Below are 10,433 nucleotides of genomic sequence, written 5' to 3' on the forward strand. Positions count from 1 at the left end.
GAAGGGCGGGGCCAGGGACCTAAGCGCCGACGGAGAATGGGACGGAGGTGGGCGGGGCCGCGGGCGGGAACGCCTCCCCCCGGGTCTGCCACCCTATTCTCCGGCTCTTGAGTTTTTCTGAGGGCTCAGGTCGCAAGGTCGGTGTTTCTTTGTGAGGAGGTTTGTGGTTATCCGCTCTGGGGATGAAGCAATTAGTATGCTCAGTGATAAACCCTGTGGCTGTGAACTGGGACTAACTCGTTCTGTGTCCTTGAGCATCGCTCTCCCTTCCGAGTACCAGTTTGGCCCAATGTAACATGGGAGAACTGGATTCCACAAGGGAGCACAGCCTCCTGTCTTCCCCTTGGGCTGAGCCTTAATCCTGCCAAAAGTCAGGGGTGAGAAATGGGAGTGTAGCAGGTGGGAGAACTGATAGGCACACCCAGGTTGAGCGCGGAGATTATGAGCCCTAGAGGAAGTGGGTTTAGGAGCCCCGGAGGAAGCTAGGCGGGCGTTCGCTCCAGATTGCTGCCCTCGGGCTTGATAACTGTTAGTCAAGTCTGGGTCACGGTTGGCCGCCTTGAGGACTTGATTACTAAAACAATGAGGCACAGTAAGTGTTTGGCAGAGCCTACCTTTCTCTCTTAGACCAAGCGTAAACTCAGCAGAGACCTAAAGCAGTATATAAAAAGATACAGTAGCCAAACGGCCCCGGGCAGGCAGTGTCGCACACCGGTTAAATTCTAGATGAGGACTGAGACTAGCTCCTGCCTGCCTCTTCCTGGCTGTGTGATCTTGAATAAGTTATTTAACCTCACTGAGCCTCAGTTTCCTGGTTTGTAAAACGATGCAAATAATATCTACCTAATAGGGTGGTTATGAGAATTAAATAAGAGAATCCACGTAAAATGCTTGGCATTTAGTAAATGCTCAATTGATGTTAGCCATTATTACGCAAAGAGCAACAAACTCCTATGTTACTAAATAGAATGGATAAGAAACCATCTAGAGAATTTTAAGAATTAAGAAAAGAAAACCCATGAAGATAACATTTGATCCTTGCTTTCAAGAAGCTCACATTTCTGAAGGAAAAGTGAAGAGAATTGGGTTCTTTCATATCTGTTGTGTTAAAGTATCAGATGCAAAAGATAAGTGAGGGTGTCAATGTTATTCATTGCCCAGAGTTGAGAGGAAGGGCGAAGTTAGTTTCCGTAGAAATTTACCAAGATTTTTAGAGAGAGAAATCTCCCTGCTCAGCTTTGAGCCAAATGGGGAGTAGAGCTGGGAGGGATTGGGAGGGACTGTGTGAAGAGGGGCGGCACCTGTCAGACTGGCAACTGGGGGCCTCATGCTTAGACCTGCTGGGCCAGACACCCCAATTACACATCTGCTCCCCAGGTCCCTCTCTTCTGGTGGGAGCTCTCTCTGTGACTGGGGACCCCTAAGGAAGAGGAGCAAGCAGGAGCTCGTTGGCCTGGTGGCTTGTTTAATTTTATAACTGTCATTGTTACACCTGGAAATTGATGTTTGCTCTTCACAGATAGGTGTTGCCAGGCATGAAGTGTGAGGAGCTGGTAGTTTGCATAAGGCCCCACAAGGTGACAGTATTTTGATGTTGACAGTTCACTCAGAGGATTCAAGGATTCAAAATTCATCTATATTCATTTACAGAGAAAAATGTAACAGCCAAGCAGACTGGAATTTGTCTCAGCAAGTTAGCTCATTTTCTTCCCAGTAGGAAAATCTTGGGAAACCAAAACAGTACCAAAAGCCTGCTGAATGGATTTAGGCTTAATTAGAGGAAATAGTGAGGCTGTGGTAGATGAATGTGCCCATCACCTTTGAAAGGTTCTGTCTTCCAGAGGGATGCTAATGAATGCCTAGGGCCTCACCACCCTAGTTGCACAGCTCTAGCTGTGCTTTCCAGTACAATTTTCTGCAATGATGGAAAGGTTCCTTCTGCTCTATCTAGTAGGGTAGCACTAGCCACATATGGCAGTTGAGTGCTTGAAATGTGGTTGCTGTGGTTAAGGAACTGAATTTTTAATTTTACTTAATTTTAATTTAAAAACCAATAGTTGATTCAGTATTGGCAATCTTTTAAACATGTTTAGAATCGCTTGGGTATGTAAATCTACTTTTTCAACTGTAAAATCTAAATAAAAATCTAAATACAGATGAAGTATTTCTGAGGAAAATTTTGTGTCTGAGTTGAGACGTGTGAAATATACAGCAGGTTTCAAAGACTAAGTATGAAAAAAAATGTAAAAGACTTCACCAGTACTTTTTTATATTATTACATGTTGAGATGGTAACATTTTAGATATATTGGGTACAATAAAATATATTAAAATTAATCTCACTATTGTTTTTTACTTTCTTGACTGTGACCATTAGAAAATTCAAGACGATAGATGTGGCTTAGGTTACGTTTCTATTGGACAGCACTGGTATGCACACAATAAATGTTCTTTAAATACAGGAAGAGAAGGATGGAGTAAACTCTTGCCTCCTTCCAATCCAATTTCCCCTCAGAAGGGATTTTTTCTGTAAGAATGTGGATCTAATCATGTCACACATTCTCCAACACAAACACTTAAAACAGTTTATTGACCTGCCTTTGTTCTTAGCATAAAGAACCAAATCGCCAATTTGTCCTCTCAGGCCTAGCAGGCCTAGACAGACCTCCCCAGACTGGTCTCAAACCAGCCACACTAAACACTTTTCATTCCTTGACTAGGCAGTTTCTTTTCTACCTCAGGGCCTTTTCACAGAAGATTCCCCACGTCTGGAATGCTCCATCTGTTATCTTCTTTCCTACTTCCCTTTCAGATCTCAGCTCAGTCTTCACTGCCTAAGGGCAGGCTTTCCTGCCTCCCAAGAAGGAGATTTCCTCTCTTTACCACATCCTTCTTCAAAGCATTCACTACAGTTATAATTGCTCCTTTATTTTTAAGTGATTCTTTGATTGGTGTCCTTTTCCCTCACTAGCCTGTAAACTCCTTGAGGAGTTTGTCTGATTTTACTCGCCACCACATCCTCAGCTCTTACCATCACAGTCCTAGAACAAATATATTAGTTAATAAATATTTGCTCAGTGAATGAATGAATAAACTGATCAGGCTCTCCTCTGCCCCAGACTATTGTGGAGAAACAGACAAATTCTTTACTCTCCTCTTTTTGTTACCAGCTCTTAGTTAATATCATTCCTGATATTGGTACCCCTACAGTGAACCCAGCATATTTGTGGTTAAAACTAAAAGCACACATTCCCCAGTTCCCTGGTTCTTTAGTTACACTCATATGTAAATGTTTGTTTCTTTAACCTCTGACTTCCTGACCTTTACAACCAAATAGAAGTTACAAATTGTTAAAGCCCAGCTGGCTGGGCTCTACTAAAGTTGTGGTTAATCATAGGACCTTGAATTCTTTTACAGAGAAACTAAGGTCCAGAGACTGTCAAGAAACTGAAGCTTCCCAGGCCCAACTCCTCAGCTTCCTGACATCAGAGTCTACCTTCCACCATGGAGATAAACCACCAATGAACCCTCATCTGAGGAATCCTTTGTCTCCTCCACTGGAAGCAGCCCCAGACACAGGCAAATGGGGAAACGCTGACCAAGAAGACCAGGGCTCCCTCTGCTACCTATGTCAACGAAAATAATCCATAACCAACCTATAAATGAAAATTTGGGAGAGTTTATTCTGAGCTAAAATGTGAGGACCACGGCCCGGGGCCTTTCTTCCCAAAGGAAGAAAGGGCACCAAAGAAGTGGGATGTACAGAATGATTATATACCCCCAAAGAGGATTTTCACATATGATTGAAATGTCCCTTTTACAATAGTCGTGAGACTGTTCTGTCGGCACAGCGATTGATGGACACAGCAGGTAGGTCTGCTGTCTAGGTGAACACAGCAGGGTGGCAGGTCTGCTGTCTGGAGCTGGGTGGTCACAGGTGAGCTGGGTGGTCAAAGGTGAGCACAGCAATCAGTTCCTAGCCTAAGGAAAGATATTTATCCTTAAGGAAACGCCAATGTGGGGGGAAGTTGCACCTTTATCTTAAGGCCATTTGTTCTTGCCATAGTAAATGTTTGAAGGAGGTATACAATGCCTGCTCAATAGCCACGGTCAGGCCCTTTTGGAAAAAGCAAAGTCAGGCTGAATTAGGTTTACACCAAATGGCTTCCTCATATACTCCAATATATCCTATTGCTTGCCATTTCTATTTGTCACCTAAAACCTCAAATAAAAACCGCTACCCATTTCTTAACGGTGAGCTAGGAAATTTTGAGGCACTAGCCCTTGCTTCACTCCCTCTGTCTGGCAAAGTAAAGCCTTCCCTTTTTCATTCAAAGCTCTGTTCTCATTATTTGGATTGGCATTGGGACCAGAGACCAAACTTTTGGTAACACTTTCTGTTATTAGTATTCATTAACAGGCATCATTTTAGAGCCCAGCACCTTCTCAGGGTAGACTCACTGCTCTTTCCTGGATTAGAGTTCATGTTGAGCCAGGAAGGGCTGCATTTTAGATGGGTAAATCGGGAGCCACCCTCAGCATCTAGCTGAATCACGGCAGCCCTATCAGTGAGTAACACATTTGAAAGTCACTTCACGGGCAGATTGGGCAGATTTTCTGCGGCTGGCTAGTTTCATATAGGAGAATTCTTATTAGCCAGTCAGTGATGCTTCCTGACTTGGTTCTCGATTGAGGGTGCATCCTATTTGGAGAGGGTAGCTCCCCGGGCATTGACTGCTCCACCTTTTAAAATTTAATTTTGAGTCTGTGGGGTTATTAAAATGTTTCCTTTGTATCCAGAGTATTGGTATGCAATTCAGTCACTTTGCTCCCCTGATGAAAAACGCATCTCTAGCAAGTCCTACTGCCAGGGAGGCATGGTGTAAGGAATTAAGAGCGTGGACTCTAGAGGCAGACTGCCTGTGTTCACAGCCTGGCTCCACTTACTGTGAGAACTTGCGCAAGCTGCCTAACTAAACTAGGCCTCAGTTTTCTCATCTGTAAAGTGGGGATGATAAAATAGTACTTACTTCTTAGGATCAGGCAGTGGAAGGATTAAATGAGACAAAATAAATTGCTTAGGATAGCATCTGCATGTAGTGGGCACTCAGTAGATGTTAGTCGTTACTAACAAGCAAACAAGGCTCTCTGAGCTGGTGTCTGCCTGCCTGCCTGCCTGGGCTCACTGCTTGGCTGTTTCACGTCCACATCATGTTTCACCAACACCGAATGGCTTGAGGTTCCCAAAGCTCACCGTGTATATTTGTTTCACTCTATTTCAGATCACACACACAGACACACACACACACGTCAATCCAACCATTAATACTCAGTCCAGCTGTCACCTCCTCCAGGAGCCTGCCCTGCTTGCCCAGCCCTGTCCTATTAGATACCTGTCTCCTCTGTCTCCCTTGATCATTGCACTCACTTCATTGTGCATAATTATCTGTGAGCTTCTTGTCGAAAGGAAATGTGTCTTATCGTGGCACCAAATAGACTTTCAATAAGTCTTTGCTAAATAAATGCATGTGTGCATGAATGAATGAAGACTCTTACAGAAGAATGACTGGGAAGCATTTGTCTATCACAGTTGTTTTAATGTCTTTTTTTTTTTCTGGGAAAGATTTGCCTTGAGCTAATATCTGTTGCCAATCTTCCTCTCTTTTTTTTCTTTTTTCCTTCCCAAAGCCACAGTACATAGTTGTATATTCTAGTTGTAGGTCCTTCTAGTTCTTCTATGTGAGCCACCACCACAGCATGGCTACTGACAGATGAGTGGTGTCGTTCTGTGCCTGGGAACTGAACCTGGGCCGCCAAAGCAGAGCATGCTGAACTTTAACCACTAGGCCATCATGGCTGGCTCAATGTCTATCAGACATTTTGATGAGGAATTACTGTTTCCATAAAAATGAGCACAAGGTTTAAAATGATACCACTTTTCCTTGTTCCGTTTTTTCTAAGTTTATTTTAGAAAATATGTTAATACTTCCTTGGAGAAGGTCAGATGCAATCCTGTCTTATATTTTTAGCTCCTCTAATTGCCTTGAATAATGACAATATGATGGTGCCAAATGTTATGAAACACTTTATCCCCCCTGCCCCCCATGTAGGCTTAGTCACTACCAGGCACTTTTTTAAAAGAATGAAATTTAAATATGCTATATATTAAGTTATTTAAAAATAGCATCTACCACTAGGCAAAACCCTATAATTAAGCTACCAAAAAATAGTATTTTAGTTCTAAAAAGCATTTTAGTTATCAACCTAAATAATTCTTAAAGAGGTGTTTCAGCAAACAGATCTTAACAATGGACCCTCTGTGTGTGCCAATTTGAAAATTGCTGTTAGGTAAAACCTAAGATTCTGTAAAACTGGAATTGGAATAAGATATTACGAATCTTCATTTCTCTTCTGCTAAATCCTCTTTGCTACCCTTATTACTTTGCTCCTCACCCCTAGATTTTTTGCTAAGTCTCTACTCTAAATATTTCTCTTTCCCTATCCCTTTTGCCTCAATGCTGCAGGGCAGGCCCAGGGCCACTCAAGCAGATCGATGCATGAGTTTACTTGATGAAAAACGTGAGGAATAATGAAAGAGCAAAATATAAGATCTCAGCTGAGGTGAAGGTGGAAAGAGAGTAGGGCTCAGAAGACATTGGGTTTGAATCCAGACTCAAATTTTTAACTCTTCTGAGCCTCAATTTTGTCAGCTGTAGAGATGAGCCCAGGAGTCCTTGCTCCTGGAGGTGTTGGAAGCAGTGAATATAGATACGTGAGACCTGGCAGTGGTCTCCGCCAGCTGGGGAGCTCCAACTGATCAGAACTATGGCTTATTCTCCACTGAAGCCTCAGCACCTAACATACGGTACTTATAGACCCTCAAGTATTTGTTGAACAAATGAACATATTATTGACGAATAAATGGTTGATCTCTGTGTTAATCTACTCTTAACTCTCTCTCTTACTCTTCCTTGACTTTTCCAAAAGGAAATACTTTTCCTTAAGTGTTTTTCTTATAGTATTTGTTGGAATCTTAAAGATTTATATCTAAAACATGATTACATAAGGAAAAGAGGCCCTGTTAGCTTTTTGCATTTGAACAAAGCTAGAGAGAAATCTCTCATTCTTTCTTTCTCCCTCCCTGTCTCCAACTATAATACTACTGAGTGTGTGTCCAGGAAAAAAAATAAGGGTTTACTGAAAAGAGGCCATTGGGATAGAGGAACTGAGGGGTTAGCACCTTCCAGGACTGACAAGGTGTAGGGAAAATCCAAGTGCCCACCAGAGGCTGACCCTGTTACCTTGTTGGCATTAGGAAGGTGGAGAGCTCAGAGGACAAGTCCCTGAGAGCAGATGGTATCCAGGGACTCTGGTTACAATGCACCTTAGCAGTATCAAGGCTGGGCGCCATTGTTTCCAGAGTGTTTAGAGGCTGCAAAGCATGTGTAAGTGACATATTTCAATAGAGCAGGGAAGGAAAATCCATGACCAAACTGCCTGGGTTTGGATCCAGCTCTGCCATTTATTAGCTGTAACCTTTAGCAAGTCTCTTAATCTTCTTGTGCCTCAGTTTCCTCACCTTGTAAAGTGGAGGTTATTATAAAACATACCTCATAGAGTTGTTGTCAGGGCCAAAGTGGTTGATAAAAATAAAGTACTTAAGGTGGGAGCAGCCTCCTGAACAGGGCTTCAGGAGGTTATTGTTGGGCCAGAGGTGGCAGGGAGTGGTGGGTTAGGGTTGATGGTGAGCATGCCAGTAGTGATGGTGGGTAAGAATACGTGGATTACCTTAGAGGAAAGCTCTGCACTCTCTAAAGCACATCTTCATATTCCCACCACTGAATCATCTCTACCCACCTCCCAACATACACACACACACCCACACACACCCCCACACGCACACACACGCTCACTCTACAAGTTGGTATGAAGTCAGACTGACTGGCAGCCTCTGAGCACTTCCTCCCTTCTCCAAACACCACCCACCCTAGTCTCTGCCACTGTCTCCTACTGGTCTCAGGTCTTAATCTGCCCCTTCTCTCTTCTTCCCCAAGGAAACACAGCTTGTGGCTCTCCCTGGAATTGGAATCTCAACCCTTTTGACCTTGCTCTACAGTTCTCCCTGATGTCAGGAGAGAAGCTCTGATGCTAGGCCACACCTCTCAGCCACCATCTTTTCTACCCACTAGCTTTAAGTTGCTACTTTCCAAGTATCCCAAAGTTCTTTGCCTCAGATATTTATTCCTGAGGATGAAGATGAGGATGAGGGTGTTTCCTTCCATGGCAAAGTCATTGCAAGCTTGTTAAAAGGAGAACTGGTGCTTTCACTAGGTTGTACTTTTACTGTGCAGTTCACTCTCTCCTGCCTGTGTTTATTCAAAGTTATATAAATCAGTGCCAAATAGAAGCCTCCAGGAAATGCTAGGGATTGGGAAGTTAATTCTTTTCAGGGCTTACTTAATGATTTAACAGGATCCTACTTCTGGATATATCACAGCAAACATACTCAAATGTAACTTATGCCACTTTCAAAATATATATTTTTTTTTGCTGTAAAACTTTGAAAGGCTTTTAAATAATTATCTTGTTGAAAATTTGGGTTATGAGTAAGTAACTTATGATAGGCTGTGATTTCTTGGTAGTTATCACGTATATTCAGAAATTCTTTTATAGTGCAAAAATTTAATCTAGTTCTTTTCAACTGAAATGAAAATTTTATGAATATAAAAACTTGTCAATGAAGCAGGCATTGTTTTGTTTCATGGACTTTAAGCAATTATCTCTTCAATTTTGAAGTCTTCATTTTTACATTTCTAAGTCAATATTTACAAATGTATTTCATTTTAATTTTATTTAACATTTTATTTTGAAATAATTTGAGATTTACAGAAAAGTTGCAAAGAATACAGAATTCCCTTATGCCCTTCATTCAATTTCCCCTAATGTCAACATCTTACTTACTCATAGTACATGTACCAAAACTAAGAAAATAATATGGCTACAACACTATTAACTAAACTAGAGACTTCCAGTTTTTCCTCTAATGTCCTTCCTCTGTTCCAGAAGCCAATCCAGGATACTGCCTTGGATTGCATCCTCCTGACTCCTTGAGCTGTTTCAGTCTGTAACGGTTTCTCAATCTTTCCTTATTTTTACGACCTTGGCACTTTTTTGTTTGTTTGTTTGTTTAAAGATTTTATTTGTCTCCTTTTTCTCCCCAAAGCCCCCCCAGTACATAGTTGTATATTCTTCGTTGTGGGTCCTTCTAGTTGCGGCATGCAGGACACCGCCTCAGCGTGGCCTGACGAGCAATGCCATGCCCGCGCCCAGGATTCGAACCAACGAAACACTGGGCCGCCTGCAGCGGAGCGTGTGAACTTAACCACTCGGCCACAGGGCCAGCCCCATGACCTTGGCATTTTTGAAGAGCATTGGTCAGGTATTTTGCAGAACGTCTCTCAACTTGGGTTTGTCTGATGTCTTCTCATTTTTAAACTGGGGTTATGGATGTCTGGTAAGAATACCATAGAAATGATATGGTATCACTTCTCAGTGCATTAATTTCATTATATTTTACATTAATTAATTGTATTTTTGCTTCATACACTTGCTTGGGCCCCTGAAAACCTGTAGAACCTGGGAAGTATATCTCAGTTACTTTGTGAGTCAGCCCTCTCTGGGTTAAGCGGCTGTACAAACAACTTCTCATAGCTCAGTGGCTTGCACAACAGTTTGAATTGCGCTCACATTCTTTGCTTACTGCTGGTTGGCTATAGCTGTGCCCCACATTTCTTCATTCCAGGACCTTGATTAATGGAGGTGCTCCCAACTGGGACATACTGTTCTCAAGGCAGAGGGAAAAGAATAAGAGAGCTGCCAGAAACACGCCACAGTGTCTCATAAAACTTCTGCTGTAGTGTGGCTTACCTTATTTCCTCTCTCTTGCAGGTTGAGTTCTCTGAGAAACAGACTCTGAGATGGAGATGAGCATGGAGGATGTTCATTAGGGAGTGTTCTTGGGAAGGAGCACTTCTCATGGAAGGGAAGGGAATATCCCCCACTGCCATAGCTTTTACCCCGCAGGCCAAGGACCCGGGTGGTTTTGCCTACAACCAAGTGTGACTATTCCTATTATCTGTGCAGGAACTGTGACAATGACAGCAGATTCACTGTGAAACAAAGATTCCATTTATTAGCTGGCCCCCATTCTAAGAAGGAAGGTCATTATGATGTTTTGGGTCTCCAGGTATCAATGACATACGAAGCTTATATCCCAAAGTCCTAAAAATGTTTGGGTATTCTCCTTTCCCAGCATGTGGTTACCCGAGTAAATGGCCATGGGTCCCTATTGCAGATGGAGGAATCATTATCATGTGTACTTGCTGTGGAGATGGAGGGTCCCTTCCTCTTGGGGACTTGACCTTTCCTTCATTC

The 10,433-nt window shown here is 42.7% G+C and overlaps 1 protein-coding gene and 1 long non-coding RNA gene across 4 annotated transcripts in view; one reads left to right on the forward strand and one right to left on the reverse strand.

Moving 5' to 3' along the window:
* Positions 1-10,161, reverse strand: part of CEP55 (centrosomal protein 55) — a 30,801-nt gene extending 20,640 nt beyond the window's left edge. For 2 of the 3 annotated variants that reach the window (XM_070261841.1, XM_070261828.1), the window contains exon 1: positions 9,927-10,138. The gene's annotated coding sequence lies outside the window, so the exon portion shown is untranslated. Of the gene's footprint in view, positions 1-9,926 lie in introns of all 3 variants that reach the window. The other variant, XM_023642416.2, reaches the window with a different exon arrangement.
* On the forward strand, positions 31-8,980 carry LOC138923371 (uncharacterized). The gene is made up of 2 exons (XR_011436883.1): positions 31-137; positions 3,417-8,980. It is a non-coding gene; the product is annotated as an uncharacterized lncRNA (long non-coding RNA).
* Positions 10,162-10,433: the final 272 nt, after the last annotated feature.

This window comes from Equus caballus, chromosome 1 (assembly GCF_041296265.1).
Source record: "Equus caballus isolate H_3958 breed thoroughbred chromosome 1, TB-T2T, whole genome shotgun sequence".
In the NCBI taxonomy this organism is placed as follows: domain Eukaryota; kingdom Metazoa; phylum Chordata; class Mammalia; order Perissodactyla; family Equidae; genus Equus; species Equus caballus.